The sequence below is a fragment of the Neoarius graeffei genome, chromosome 3 (genome assembly GCF_027579695.1).
Source record: "Neoarius graeffei isolate fNeoGra1 chromosome 3, fNeoGra1.pri, whole genome shotgun sequence".
Classification (NCBI taxonomy): Eukaryota; Metazoa; Chordata; class Actinopteri; order Siluriformes; family Ariidae; genus Neoarius; species Neoarius graeffei.
Genome location: NC_083571.1, coordinates 117,317,005 through 117,332,625, shown reverse-complemented (window position 1 = coordinate 117,332,625; position 15,621 = coordinate 117,317,005). Strand labels below are relative to the sequence as shown.

Genomic DNA, 15,621 nt, shown 5'->3' with positions numbered 1-15,621 from the left:
TGTCAGAAGTGGGATTCGAACCCACGCCTCCAGGGGAGACTGCGACCTGAACGCAGCGCCTTAGACCGCTCGGCCATCCTGACTACTGAGCATGCGTGAAATGCCAAGTCCTCAATATTTCCACGTGACATTTCAGTGTTTTAAGTTGAAAGTGCAGAAATTAAATTTAATAAAGTTAATTTAACTACAATGTTCCAGCTGTCTCAGCATTGTTGATTATCAAAGTTAATTGAACTTTTAATCACTTATTATTTCACCTTGATACTGTGAGTTAAATTTAAAAATATTTTTGCATTATGGATGCAAGAAAACTGTCCTTACCTCTTGTACAAACACACATTTCTGCATTACTGTAACTCACAGTTTCAAGTTAAAACTTACCATTAATCATCAGCGTTTTACATGTTGAAAATCTGGATAATTGCCAACAGAGGGAACACACTCCCCTTCTTAGATCTTTTTTGTTTGGTTAGTTAGTTAGTTAGTTTGAATAATATATGCTGCAGAATTGCAATGCAGCAGTGGGTTCTTTGTCATATGCTCTGTCAATACCTAATGCTATTTTAGGGTGGCATGGTGGTGTAGTGGTTAGCCCTGTTGCCTCCCAGCAAGAAGGCTCTAAGGTCGAGCCCAGTGGCTGATGGGGCCTTTCTGTGTGGAGTCTGCATGGGTTTCCTTTGGGTGTTCTGGTTTCCCCCACAGGTCAAAGACATGCCGTTAGGTTAACATGGGGCAGCCATGGCCTGAAGTTGGGCTGAAGGGCTCTTGAGCAAGGGCACCTAACCCACAACTACTCACTCTGTGTGTGTTTACTGCTTCAGATGGGTTAAATTTCACTCTGTGCTTGAGTGTAAGTATGTGTGATGCTCCTTGGCTCTTAGTAGGCCTATATCACAGCGTGTCTGGTCTCATACACATTTTTGATCGAAAAAGAAACACATATAACAGGTGTAATTTATTAGTACTGTATTTTATTAGTGGGAAAAGATCAAGGGCGCCAAATTCTGACATGTATAAAATATTGAAGCATATGAAATACTTAAGTGTATGAAATCCTAAAGCATATAAAATTACAGATGTATAGGAAATACTAAAGTGTATGAAATAATAAAGTGTACAAATTGTGAAGTGTACAAGATCTCAGAAAGCTTTGCAAGTGTGCAAAAAAAGTACTAAAATGCTGAAGTGTAAAAAGTACAGAAGTGTACAGTGTATTGAAGTGCATAGAGTACTGAAGTGTATGAAACAGAAGATACAGAATGTTGAATGCTCATAGTGCTGAAGTGTAGGAAATGCTGAAGTATACAGTGTACTGAAGTGTACAAAATACTGAACTACACACAATACTTAAGTGTACAGAGTACTGTAGTGTATGAGATACTAAAGTGTACAGAATTAAAGGAACTTCAAGTGCAGGTCAGTGTGATCTGCAAACATGTAGCTCATCTGCAAACACATCTAATCTGTCTATCTAATCACATCACTAGCTAACAAGTCAATACTGCAAAGCTGACATTATTATGCAATACAGTTGAACATACTTTATTACAAATCGTTTCTGCTAGTCAGTGGACATTTTTAAAAATGTTTAAGGTTTATAAACAATCTAACTATTTTCAGTATTAAGATAGTGATCATGCACTATTGTAAAAAGTAATGCAGGAAATCAGCAGTTTATGAAATACTCAAACCAAACCATCTGGCACCAGCAACCATGTGACGGTCAAAGTCACAGAGATCACACTTTTTTCCCCCCTTCCGATGTTTGATGTGAACATTAACTGAATCTCTTTACTTGTGCACTTGTGAAGCAGTGGCAGCTTATGACAAAAATTGGGGGGGCACAGTTCAGATTCAAATGACAAATGTTCTATATAAACTTTTAAATGATATATTACTGATATATCAATCTGTTTGGACTGACGTTTGCTCACACACGTTTATTATTAAAAAATGATGGTTCAAATGTAATGATGTTGATTTGTTTAAGCAGGGTTTCATAGCTGTTCTTGATGATATTGCACCAATAAGGGAAACAAGAATTAAGCATAAAAATGCATGTTGGATGACATCTGAAATCGTTGATCTGATCAAACAACGTAATAGATGTTTCATAAAGTTTAAAAAGTTTAAACTACCAGCTGACTATAACTCTTATGCTAATCTTAGAAATCAAGTCAGTTACAAGGTTCAACAGGCTAAGTCTGAATTTTATTCGGAAGCCATTACTGCAAACGTTAAACAGCCTAAAAAACTCTGGAAAATTCTCAATGATATGGGATCAACAGCAAAATCCAAATCAAAGTCTGGTAAAGCAGGACTGATCACTGAAGATGAGATGTGTTTTGATAAGCGACGGATTGCCTGTCATTTTAACAATTATTTTACAACTGTTGCTGCCAGTCTGGTTAGTAAATTGCCAGCTGCTTCTGATAAATATGGCAAATCATTTGTTAACTCATTTTATAGGAGCAAAAATGTCTCTGCGGATGCATTTGTAATTAGACCTGTCTCAGAGGATAAAGTTAGAATGAGCCTCTCCACCTTGTCAGTAAATAAGGCCACTGGCTTGGACCTTATCCCCTCCAGGTTTCTCAGGGATAGTGTTGAGGTTACATCTAGTATTCTTGCCCATGTCATAAACCTGTCCATAGGTCAGGGTGTATTTCTAAACGACATGAAGAATGCAAGGGTGGTTCCTCTTTTAAAGAAAAATAACAGAGCTGATGTTGGGAATTATCGGCCAGTCTCGATTCTGTCTACCATGTCAAAGATTTTCGAACATCTTGTATATGAACAGGTGGAAGAGTATCTCATCAGACATGATATGAGCTTCAGTCTAGTTTTAGAGCTGTACATTCTACTGACACCTGTCTCATTCATCTCTTTGACTATGTGCGCCAGAATTTTGATTTAGGGAATTATGTTGGTATGCTTCTACTTGACTTACAAAAAGCTTTTGATACTGTTAACCACGATGTTTTAATTTCTAAGTTACAGTGCATGGGGTTTAGAAACTCAGCAATCAAATGGTTCACATCTTACCTAACAGATAGGACACAAGTATGTGATGTTGAGGGGACCCTCTCTGATCCACAGAGTATAATGTGGGGTGCCCCAAGGTTCGATCCTGGGGCCCCTGTTATTTTTAATATATATAAATGATATGTCAGCTGCAGTTCGGTGCAAGTTACTATTATATGCTGATGATTCTGCTTTGCTTGTCCCAGGGTGTAATGTCAAGGACATTGAAAATACTCTTGGCATTGAGCTTGAGTCAAGTCAAGTCAAGTCAAGTTTATTTGTGTAGCGCTTTTAACAATAAACATTGTCACAAAGCAGCTTTACAGAATTTGAACGACTTAAAACATGAGCTAATTTTATCCCTAATCTATCCCCAATGATGAAGCCTGCGGCGACGGTGGCAAGGAAAAACTCCCTCAGACGACATGAGGAAGAAACCTCGAGAGGAACCAGACTCAAACAGGAACCCATCCTCATTTGGGCAACAACAGACAGCATGACTATAACATTAACAGTTTTAACATGAAGACAGTTTTGTTGATGTTGTAACTCTTCACTGATGGAAACTTGAGTGCAAAACTGTTCATGACAACTGCAGTCCTAAAGTTAGCAAGTCAACTGTAGTCCTCAGCCATAAAAGCATTACTGTAAGAGTCCAGAGCGTCCTCCAAGTGTGACTTTCAACCGTCCACATGGGGCCGTCCTCCACAGGAGCGGTGCGATAAGACTCCAACCAGACACAGGGCACCAGGATGGATCAAGCAGGTCCGAGGGGCAGAAGAGGTCAGCACCTCGATCCCAGGACCGACATGTAACTCAGAGGGACAGATTGGGGGGGGGGGACAGAAAACACAGGTTGTTAGGTACGCCCTAAAAATGACACAAGTATTAAATCTGTGTGGTAGGCTCGCAGAGACGAGAGTCTTGACATCAGGCATAACACACAACAATGGCATGTTAATATGGTTAAAAAATATCATGACCTGCTCTGGCTGGATGCTTGATTGGGTGATGGGAGCACACTCCTCAGCAATGATGGGATGCAGATGGGACCCTTAGGGCTGGCCAAGACAATTCAGTTACATTTCACCGGGTCTGGGGCATGCGACAGAATGTTTGACGGCCGATTCCCTGCAGGCTACGATAGCCAGTCGAGGTCTCCACCCTCTCCACCAAAAGATTTCCTGTTGACTCCATGTAACTCAGAGGGACAGATTTGGGGGGGAGGGAAAGAAAACACTGATTGAGACACTGATTATTATTCCACAAAACACTGATTGAGTGTCAATCAGTGGCTTGTGGACAATAAGCTCTCCATGCATCTGGGCAAGACTGAATCAATCTTGTTTGGTACAAGAAAGAAGTTGTTAAAATCAAATATTTTGAATGTGTTGTGTAATGGGTCTGAAATTGTGTCCAAGGATAGTGTCACATATTTGGGTCTAACATTGGATAAATCACTTATAGGTGATTTCATTGCAGCTAAAGTCTTAGCTAAATGTTCTAAAAAGTTAAAGTTTTTATACCGCAAGACAAAGTTTTTAGATTTTTCTGGAAAGAAATTATTAGTATTAACTTTGATTCAATGTCACGTGGATTTTGCGTACTCTGCATGGTTTTCTGGGTTGACAATGAAGCTTAGAAACAAATTCCAAGTGCTGCAAAACAATGTTATCTGGTACCTGTTAAAAGCACCCCCTCGTTCTCATGTAGGTAGGGAGGAGTTTACAACAGCTGGTCTACTTCCTGTGCATTTAAGAGTTGAACAGCTTAGATTGAACCATATGTTTAACATTGCTAATGGTTACGCCCCCAAATATTTACAACCCCGATTCCAAAAAAGTTGGGACAAAGTACAAATTGTAAATAAAAATGGAATGCAATAATTTACAAATCTCAAAACCTGATATTGTATTCACAATAGAACATAGACAACATATCAAATGTCAAAAGTGAGACATTTTGAAATTTCATGCCAAATATTGGCTCATTTGAAATTTCATGACAGCAACACATCTCAATAAAGTTGGGACAGGGGCAATAAGAGGCTGGAAAAGTTAAAGGTACAAAAAAGGAACAGCTGGAGGACCAAATTGCAACTCATTAGGTCAATTGGCAATAGGTCATTAACATGACTGGGTATAAAAAGAGCATCTTGGAGTGGCAGCGGCTCTCAGAAGTAAAGATGGGAAGAGGATCACCAATCCCCCTAATTCTGCGCCGACAAATAGTGGAGCAATATCAGAAAGGAGTTCGACAGTGTAAAATTGCAAAGAGTTTGAACATATCATCACCTACAGTGCATAATATCACCAAAAGATTCAGAGAATCTGGAAGAATCTCTGTGCGTAAGGGTCAAGGCTGGAAAACCATACTGGGTGCCCGTGATCTTTGGGCCCTTAGACGGCACTGCATCACATACAGGCATGCTTCTGTATTGGAAATCGCAAAATGGGCTCAGGAATATTTCCAGAGAACATTATCTGTGAACACAATTCACCGTGCCATCCGCCGTTGCCAGCTAAAACTCTATAGTTCAAAGAAGAAGCCGTATCTAAACATGATCCAGAAGCGCAGACATCTTCTCTGGGTCAAGGCTCATTGAAAATGGACTGTGGCAAAGTGGAAAACTGTTCTATGGTCAGACGAATCAAAATTTGAAGTTCTTTATGGAAATCAGGGACGCCGTGTCATTCGGACCAAAGAGGAGAAGGACGACCCAAGTTGTTATCAGCGCTCAGTTCAGAAGCCTGCATCTCTGATGGTATGGGGTTGCATTAGTGTGTGTGGCATGGGCAGCTTACACATCTGGAAAGACACCATCAATGCTGAAAGGTATATCCAGGTTCTAGAGCAACATATGCTCCTATCCAGACGACGTCTATTTCAGGGAAGACCTTGCATTTTCCAACATGACAATGCCAAACCACATACTGCATCAATTACAGCATCATGGCTGCGTAGAAGAAGGGTCTGGGTACTGAACTGGCCAGCCTGCAGTCCAGATCTTTCACCCATAGAAAACATTTGGCGCATCATAAAACGGAAGATATGACAAGAAAAACCTAAGACAGTTGAGCAACTAGAATCCTACATTAGACCAGAATGGGTTAACATTCCTATCCCTAAACTTGAGCAACTTGTCTCCTCAGTCCCCAGACGTTTACAGACTGTTGTAAAGAGAAAAGGGGATGTCTCACAGTGGTAAACATGGCCTTGTCCCAACTTTTTTGAGATGTGTTGTTGTCATGAAATTTAAAATCACCTAATTTTTCTCTTTAAATGATACATTTTCTCAGTTTAAACATTTGATATTTCATCTATGTTCTATTCTGAATAAAATATGGAATTTTGAAACTTCCACATCATTGCATTCCGTTTTTATTTACAATTTGTACTTTGTCCCAACTTTTTTGGAATCGGGGTTGCATGTTCTAATGCGACCATGATTCACATGCAGCACAATCATAACACTAGGGCCAGCATCCGTTCCTGTATGGTGCCTAGAGCAAATAGTACAGTTAAAAAATCTTTCTTTTAAACTGGCATCATGGCATGGAATAGTTTACCTACAGTTACTAAACTTCTAACATCTAGAGGGATCTTTAAAAGACAGGTAAAGCAGATATTATGGAATAAGGTGGACATTCACTGTTAACTTGAATAGATTTTCAGCAGTTTGTGTTTTTATTTATTTATTTGATTTTTGTTTTATGTGATGTCCTTCTCTCCTCCTAATTATTTAATGTATGTCTTTTAAAGTCTGAGTCTGTCTGTTTCTTGTCTATATGTTTCTGTGTAGCACCAAGGACCATGCTGGAAATAAGTATTTTGCTTTTGCATGTTATCCTTTGGATTACTGTTTTTATGTAGTCTGGTTAACACCAGACCATATCACAAGTGAAATATGGTCTGGAATCCGCCTATTGAATTTCTCGTAGGGGAGGTGTGGTTTACGATTGTCAACGGCTGTTTATTGGACGTTGCGAATGTCTATCATTTGGCGTATACGTAGCCCATGGCCAATCATAGCAGTTGTACCTGGTGACATAGTTAGAGCGACGAAGAAGACGAAGAGGCGAAGAAGAGAAGGAAAGAGAAGGCAAAACAAAAATAGGAAAACAATAGCACTGAACGATTACTGCCGTTTGTGCAAGACAAATATGAGAGAAGCTGGTTTGGTTAGTATCGCTCGCCGCCATGTTAAATGTGATCCGTAAACAGTCCCAAATAAACTACAAGCTTCCGTTTGTCGATTAGTACGCGTCACCGTCTTTCCACCCCTCCCCACTCTCTGATTGGCTCCCTAACTCAGGCGAGCCTTTAGACCATAGTTTCCATGCTGTCTTTTCAGATCGGAACGATTGTGCAAAGCAGCATGGGATTTCCCAGGCTAGTTTTTATGTGTTGATCCAGAAATAAATCAAATCAAATTAAAAACCTTAAAATACTGTCACATCATTGCCAGAGTTCAGAGTCATGGCTGACACAGATCACAATTCCCTCTCTCACTAATCACATAGATCCCAGAAAAAGTTGTGGCACAGCAGTTATGCTCATATCTACATAGTAATAACATCAATGAAGTATATCAGTCAGGATTTAGACCTCATCATAGCACAGAGACAGCTCTGGTTAAAGTAGTAAATAACCTACTACTGGCCTCTGATCAGGGCTGTGTCTCCTTGTGTTGCTTGACTTAAGTGCAGCCTTTGACACCACTGATCACACCATTCTCCTGGATAGACTAGAAAATGTTGTCGGAGTTAAGAGAACAGCCCTTTTCTGGCTCAGGTCTTATTTAACTGTTTGTTATCAGTTAGTTGATGTAAATGGTGACTTTTCTATGCATACTAAGATAAAGTTTGGTGTTCTACAAGGTTCTTTCTTAGGCCCACTGCTTTTTTTTCTTCTTTATGTTACCTCTGAGTGATCTTATTCGTAAGCACGGTATTAGTTTTCACTGTTATGCTGATGACACACAGTTGTATGTTTCTGCAAAACCAGATGAGAGACACCAGCTTAATAAAATTGAGGAATGTGTGAAGGACATTAGACACTGAATGCTTATTAACTTCCTTCTACTTACTTCTGACAAGACTGAAGTACTTGTACTCAGACCACATGCAGCCAGAAGTAAGCTGTCTGATTACATAGTAACTCTAGATGGCCTTTCTCTTTCTTCATGTGCAGCAGTAAAAGCCCTCAGTGTGCTCATTGATTCTAGTCTTTCATTTGAATCTCATGTAGATAATTTTACGAGGATAGCCTTCTTTCATCTCATAAATATTGCTATGATAAGAAATATAATGCACATTAATTCACAATGCAATGAAGAAAAACTATTTAATGCTTTTATTACCTCTAGGTTGGATTATTGTAATGCCTTACTGTCTGGATGTTCCAATAAGTGCATAAACAAGCTCCAGTTAGTCCAAAATGCAGCAGCAGGAGTCCTTACTAGAGCTAGAAGATATGACCACATCACCCATCATATCCACACTGCACTGGTTCCCAATTAAGTTTTGCACTGATTATAAAATATTCTTATTGACCTGAGCAAACTTCTGGTCTTTTATGACTCACCATGCCTGCTTAGATCAAAAGGTGCAGGCTATCTGTTGGAACCTCAAATAGTGAACGCTACATCAGGAGGCATAGTCTTCTAGACTGGTACCAAAATTCAAAAAAGTGCTTATTTAAGGAGTTAAAGGCATTTTTGAGACAAAGTCGGCAAACAGTCTTATTTTGTCAAATTGGGTGTGCCGAATTCAAATCTGCAATATGCCGAGCTCTATCTGACCTCTGTTGACCTCTAGAGGTCATTGAACTTTGGGCCTGTAAACGTCTCAGCTGAACCCAGTTTCTCAGCTTTCTAAGGAATGAAATGTACTAAAATGATTAATGAAGTTAGCAAATGGCCTTGTTTGTTAAATGTTTGGGTGCTGAATTCATTTTTCATTTGTAAAACGACATATGACCTCTGATAACCTCAAGGTCATTAAACTTGGCCTATAGGCCTATGCATTTAACGGCATTTTTAAACTGACTTTACGCCCCCAAAAAGAATATGGACAGACAAAAAATAAATAGAAAGGAACAAATACAACATTAAATGCCAGTCCATGTACATGTGACTTACTTTTCACAATGAGAATGCCTAGGCGATCACCTTACATAACATTGCATTACATTTAGCGGTTATTGTTTATACAAAGCTACTGAAAAAAGGACAGATTCAGCAGCATACAAAATGTGGGGGCATACAGGGTATACAGGTTAATCAGGGTTAGTATATATGAGAGTTTTTTTTCTTTGTTGTTTGTTTTTTGTAAAGGCTTTACCCCGTTTAAAACAAAACAAAAAACAAACAACAAAGAAAAAAACTCTCATATATACTAACCCTGATTAACCTGTATACCCTGTATGCCCCCACAGTTTGTATTTGTTCCTTTCTATTTGTTTTTTGTCTGTTCATATTCTTTTTGGGGGAGTAAAGTCAGTTTAAAAATGCCGTTAAATGCATAGGCCTATAGGCCAAGTTTAATGACCTTGAGGTTATCAGAGGTCATATGTCGTTTTACAAATGAAAAATGAATTCAGCACCCAAACATTTAACAAACAAGGCCATTTGCTAACTTCATTAATCATTTTAGTACATTTCATTCCTTAGAAAGCTGAGAAACTAGGTTCAGCTGAGACGTTTACAGGCCCAAAGTTCAATGACCTCTAGAGGTCAACAGAGGTCAGATAGAGCTCGGCATATTGCAGATTTGAATTCGGCACACCCAAATTGACAAAATAAGACTGTTTGCCGACTTTGTCTCAAAAATGCCTTTGGGTGTCACAATTCTGGATTTTGGTACCAGTCTATTCTCTTACAAAGCCCCACAGTTATGGAACAACCTTCCAAGTAGTGTTCGGGAATCAGACACAGTCTCAGTGTGCAAGTCTAGGCTGAAAACATGTTGGTTTAGTCAAGCCTTTTGTTAATATATATATTTTTTAATTAGGTAAATGAGCAGATCTGGAGGGCGGCAGGGTGGTGTAGTGGTTAGTGCTGTCGCCTCACAGCAAGAAGGTCCGGGTTCGAGCCCCATGGCTGGCGAGGGCCTTTCTGTGTGGAGTTTGCATGTTCTCCCCGTGTCCACGTGGGTTTCCCCCACAGTCCAAAGACATGCAGGTTAGGTTAACTGGTGACTCTAAATTGACCGTAGGTGTGAGTGTGAATGGTTGTCTGTGTCTATGTGTCAGCCCTGTGATGACCTGGCGACTTGTCCAGGGTGAACCCCGCCTTTCACCTGTAGTCAGCTGGGATAGGATCCAGCTTGCCTGCGACCCTGTAGAACAGGAGAAAGCGGCTAGAGATGATGAGATGAGATGAGCAGATCTGGAGGGTTCTGAGGCATGGAATGTTTTGGTAAATTTGAATGTATGGATGCCATTGCTCCCCACTCTCACATGTTCACTCACGTTTGTTGACAGTGTAGTGGCTGGCTGCTTTATGTCTCAGGGATCCCTTATGTCTGTGTTACCTTCTGGCTCCTCCTTTTAGTTATGCTGTCATAGTTAGTCTTGCTGGAGTCCCTACTTGCACTCAGCGCACAATGTACACTGTTCTTAACCATTAAGTGACAAAGAGGATACCTAACAATCTGTGTGTGATTTTTCTCTCTCTCTCTCTCTCTGTCGAGTTACATGTCAATCCTGAGATGCCTCTCCTTCTCTTTGGACCTGCCTGATCCATCCTGATGCCCTACTTATGGCTGAGGTTCTCATCACATCACTCCTGTGGAGGATGGCTCCATATGGACAGTCTAAAGATACACTTAGAAGATGGCTCTGGGCACTTACAGTTTTGCTACTGTGGCTTAAGACTACAGTTGCCGCCATAACTTTAGGACTGCAGTTGTCATGAACAGCCTTGCGCTCAAGTCACCATCAGTGAACAGCTGATAACGTCAACAAAATAGACTTCATGTTAAAACTATCACGAATTTCCTGGTTACACAATTGCATTTTTGACCATGTAGGACACACTTATACAAGCAAGTTATTTATAATCATGCTATCTGTTATCACCCAGATGAGGATGGGTTCCCTTTCGAGTCTGATTCCTCTCAAGTTTTCTTCCTCATGTTGTCTCAGGGTTTTTCCTCACCACCGTCGCCTCAGCCTTGCTCATTAGGGACAAATAAATTTATTAGGGATAAACTTATTAGTTCATATGTTGAAAATCTTTATTTTTTCTGTAAAGCTGCTTTGTGATCATGTCTGTTGTTAAATGCGCTATACAAATAAACTGACTTCACTTAATCATGCTAATCTCATACTAACTGTGCACATATTGACTCAATCAATACACAATCATGCCGACTGCATTTAAATACACACACACACACACACACACACACACACACACAATAGAACATAACCACTTTATATCGGTTAAAAAGAGCTTTTCCATAGCTTTCATACAACACCAAAGGCCATGGAATCTGGGCATTTTAGCTGACTATATAGCTCTATTTCTGCTGTGGGGCTCATTATGTTTCAGTCAATCATTTTCAATGTCCCCAGGTCAGACATTTTGTTTATTCAATCAAAACTTTTGGGAGAATTTATAAATTGATTTAAACATCTGTTCCAAGATAGTTTTTCATTTAGTTAGTTTTATACAGACAAAAATGCACATTAATTTTTGCATTGTTTATGACTAAAAAAAGAGGGAAGTCAGCCAAAAAGGAGAAATTACATAGAAGTCAATTATCTCAGTAACGTCTGAATGTTTAGCTGATTTTGACAATTGATTTGACAGTGAGTGTCTGATAACATGGAAAGGATCCCTTTTGTACGGAGTGCTGTGTCAGAGGCCAGAATACAGTAACAGAAAGGTAAAACAATGACTGTAGAAACAGTCGCTTTCTACAGGTTCTTCACACTTAGTGAGGTAAACAGACACAGGTGTGTCTCTTTGACAACATGGAAATTCTTTCCATGTTGTCAAACACACAATAATATTATGAGCCTGTAAGTGGCAAAAACAAGTGGTTTACTTTGATGTAGATGATTGTCTGATCGGGTAACATAATATAGCTGCTTTGCGGTTGCTGGTTATAGCGTTTCAACTCAACATTGAACCAATTTCAATCGTTTTTGTCCCTAGTAAATATTTGGACCCAAGAAGGTGGGAAAATAGGGCCCAGGTTTAAAAAAAATCACATAATTTTCCTTTAACTTGCAAAATCTAAGAAATGAAAAGCATTTCAGCTTTGTCAGAAGTGGGATTTAAACCTATTCCTCCAGGGAAGATTGAGACCTGAATGCAATGCTTTAAACCGCACAGCCATCATGACTACTATAAGCAAAGCTTTAACAGATTCACCTATTGTCTTGATTATTCCACTCATATTGGAACTACAGGCTAGTTCACATACTCCATCCATTATCTGTAGCCACTTATCCTGTGCAGGGTCGCAGGTAAGCTGGATCCTATCCCAGCTGACTACAGGCGAAAGGCGGGGTACACCCTGGACAAGTCGCCAGATCATCGCAGAGCTGACACATAGAGACACAGACAACCATTCACACTCACACCTACGGTCAATTTAGAGTCACCAGTTAACCTAACCTGCATGTCTTTGGACTGTGGGGGAAACCAGAGCACCCGGAGGAAACCCACACAGACACGGGGAGAACATGCAAACTCCGCACAGAAAGGCCCTCACCAGCCACGGGGCTCGAACCCAGACCTTCTTGCTGTGAGGCGACAGCGCTAACCACTACACCACCGTGCCACCTGTACAAAATACTGAGGTGTACAAAATACAAGAACTTATGAAATACTTAAGTGTACAAAATACTGAAGTGCACCGAATGGGTGCCATTTGCTTGTTGTACCACTCCAAAATTAAACTTAATTTGTTATATCTTTTCAACACTGATTATAATAACACACATATTTAACTATTCAAAATGTGTATTGGTCAACCTCAGGCTACGTTACAAGGTTTGGAAGTCAAAGATGGCTGCATTTTTTTCAGTCCTGTTACCAAAACTCTGAAAGTAACAGGACTGAGTTTTTAGCCTAGGATTAGCTAATACATGGAATTAAGCCACATGGCATCATTGCTAATAGCACGACCACACTGAGCACATTCTAGTGATTTACCAAAAATCTGTATTTTTAAAATAAACAAATATCATCTAAGAAATAATTTAAGTAACAGGACAGTATGTTGGCATTGACCTTATCAGTCAAAGTTAAAAAAAATCATCAAATATACAGAAAACTAAATGAGAGAACTAACTTTTTGTCTTCCCATGGCCTTCAGAAGACACAACTGATGTAACTTCCTGTTGAGCATGTGATTTATGGAATGGTCCAAATTTGTCAGATGGGGTAATATGTTTGGGTAACAGGACTGAGTGAAAACCCAGGGACACGACTAAAATGTGTATTTTAACTAAGATATTGTGGATTTCTTATGAAAAAATATATTTAAACCATGGATAGGATATGGAGTCACACAACAGTGCAAAAGAAATACTGTTTCTGAAGGATTTTAATCATAATATTTCATAGTTAAGTATAAAGTTAGTGTGCGGGGACAGGTAACACATGCTATTTTTCAGTGTTTTAGGTAGTTTTTATTAATCCTTACAATTATATATCTTAAATTTGAAATCAGAACAATGTACAGGACATTCTGTGTAATAAGGAAATGTATTTTAAAGTACATTTTTATGTGCATTTATACATATAATTTTCTAGCGAAGGAAATGGCACCGATTCGGTGGAATGGCTCGGTCCGTATGGTGAAATACCGTGACCGAGGGCTTGAAAGTACTGAGTGAGGTCACGGTATTTCACCATACGGACCGACCTTAAGCTGGTAAATAATATATTTATTTTTTTCTTTACTAAATTCTAACAGGGGGGTGGCATGGTGGTGTAGTGGTTAGCACTGTTGCCTCACAGCAAGAAGGTCCGGGTTCGAGCCCCGTGGCCGGCGAGAGCCTTTCTGTGCAGAGTTTGCATGTTCTGTCCGTGTCGGTTTCCTCCGGATGCTCCGGTTTCCCCCACAGTCCAAAGACATGCAGGTTCGGTTAACTGATGACTCTAAATTGACCGTAGGTGTGAATGTGAGTGTGAATGGTTGTCTGTGTCTATGTGTCAGCCCTGTGATGACCTGGCGACTTGTCCAGGGTGAACCCCGCCTTTCGCCCGTAGTCAGCTGGGATAGGCTCCAGCTTGCCTGCGACCCTGTAGAACAGGATAAAGCGGCTACAGATAATGTGATGAGAAATTCCAACAGAAAACGAGAGTGCCCGAAAGGGAAAACCGAGCCGAGCCGCCATTTTGAATCCTCATTCACGGCTGTAATGCAAATGGCTTCCTCCTCGGTATACAAGTGCACTTCCATGGCAGGAAAACAGCTCCATTTTGCCGCCTATGTTGTCCCCTATTTATACAAAATTGAGTCATTCAGGATTCAACCATGTTTTTGCTTGGCGTTAGCAACAGTTAGAGGTTTTTAGCTTTCTCCTGAAATGTTTTACTTTATTTCTTCTTCCTCAGGGGAGTAAAACTCACTTTCGCTGTGAACACTGTCGTTATCGCTATCCATGCTGTAAAATTAATGCGATTCTCCTGAGAAATTATGTAATTATAATGTTACACGTGGTTAGGGTTAGATAATAACAAATTATTATTATTTTTTTTTTAGTTAAGATTAATTTTATATCTGGTATATAAATTTAATACCAGATTTTAATAGGGTTAATACTAACCCTAACCCTGTAATTATAATGTTACACATGGTTGCACACCACTGGATGCTGCTACTATCAGCCACTTTACTTGCCCTAAGGTTTTTGTGTCTGTATATAGTAGCTAGTAGTTCAATAGTAGTTTTTGTGTATTGTATATTGTACATACCTTTTCTTTTTATTCTATGTGTGTGTGCACTTTATGGAGCAGCTCTGAATCTCATTATACTCTGTGTGATGACAATAAAGGCTTTCTATTCTATTCTATTCTAAATGCTGGCAAAAATTTAAGATTTGATAATCTTATAAAAAAAAGATAAACGTTGACCAAAAACGCTACTATGTTTGTTGTTGTTGTGAACGAGCGAGTCGCCAGAGGTCTGTAACCGGGGTCTGTACTGTAAGATACAGACCCGCTCGCCAGCCAATCAGAACGCAGGATTTGGACCACGAAAAAAATAAAAGAGCTTATGAAATACTGAAGTGTACAAAATACTGAAATATACAGCATACTGAGGCGTTTGAAAGAATAATGGTATGGGATACTGAACTGTAAGACAGAATGAAGTGTAGAACACTGAAGTATCTGAGAGAATGAAGAACTGAATAGACAGTCTCAGAACAGGTAGCCTACAGTTTCCTGTTTTTCACGAACGTTTTTTTTTTTTTTTTTGAACGAGTGGCGTTTTTAGATCTAAAAAAAAACCCTGTACAAAGACAATAACCAGTGACGGCGCGAATATCAGTTAAAGACCAGTTAAACTATAATTGAATAGAACATCCGGGTCTTTTGGCTATCACGTAGACACGCGCTAGAGACGAAGT

The 15,621-nt window shown here is 39.7% G+C and overlaps 1 non-coding gene across 1 annotated transcript; it reads right to left on the bottom strand.

The window, feature by feature from the left end:
- Positions 1 to 83, bottom strand: trnal-cag (transfer RNA leucine (anticodon CAG)). The gene has a single exon. It is a non-coding gene; the product is annotated as a tRNA-Leu (tRNA).
- Between the last annotated feature and the right edge of the window lie 15,538 nt (positions 84 to 15,621).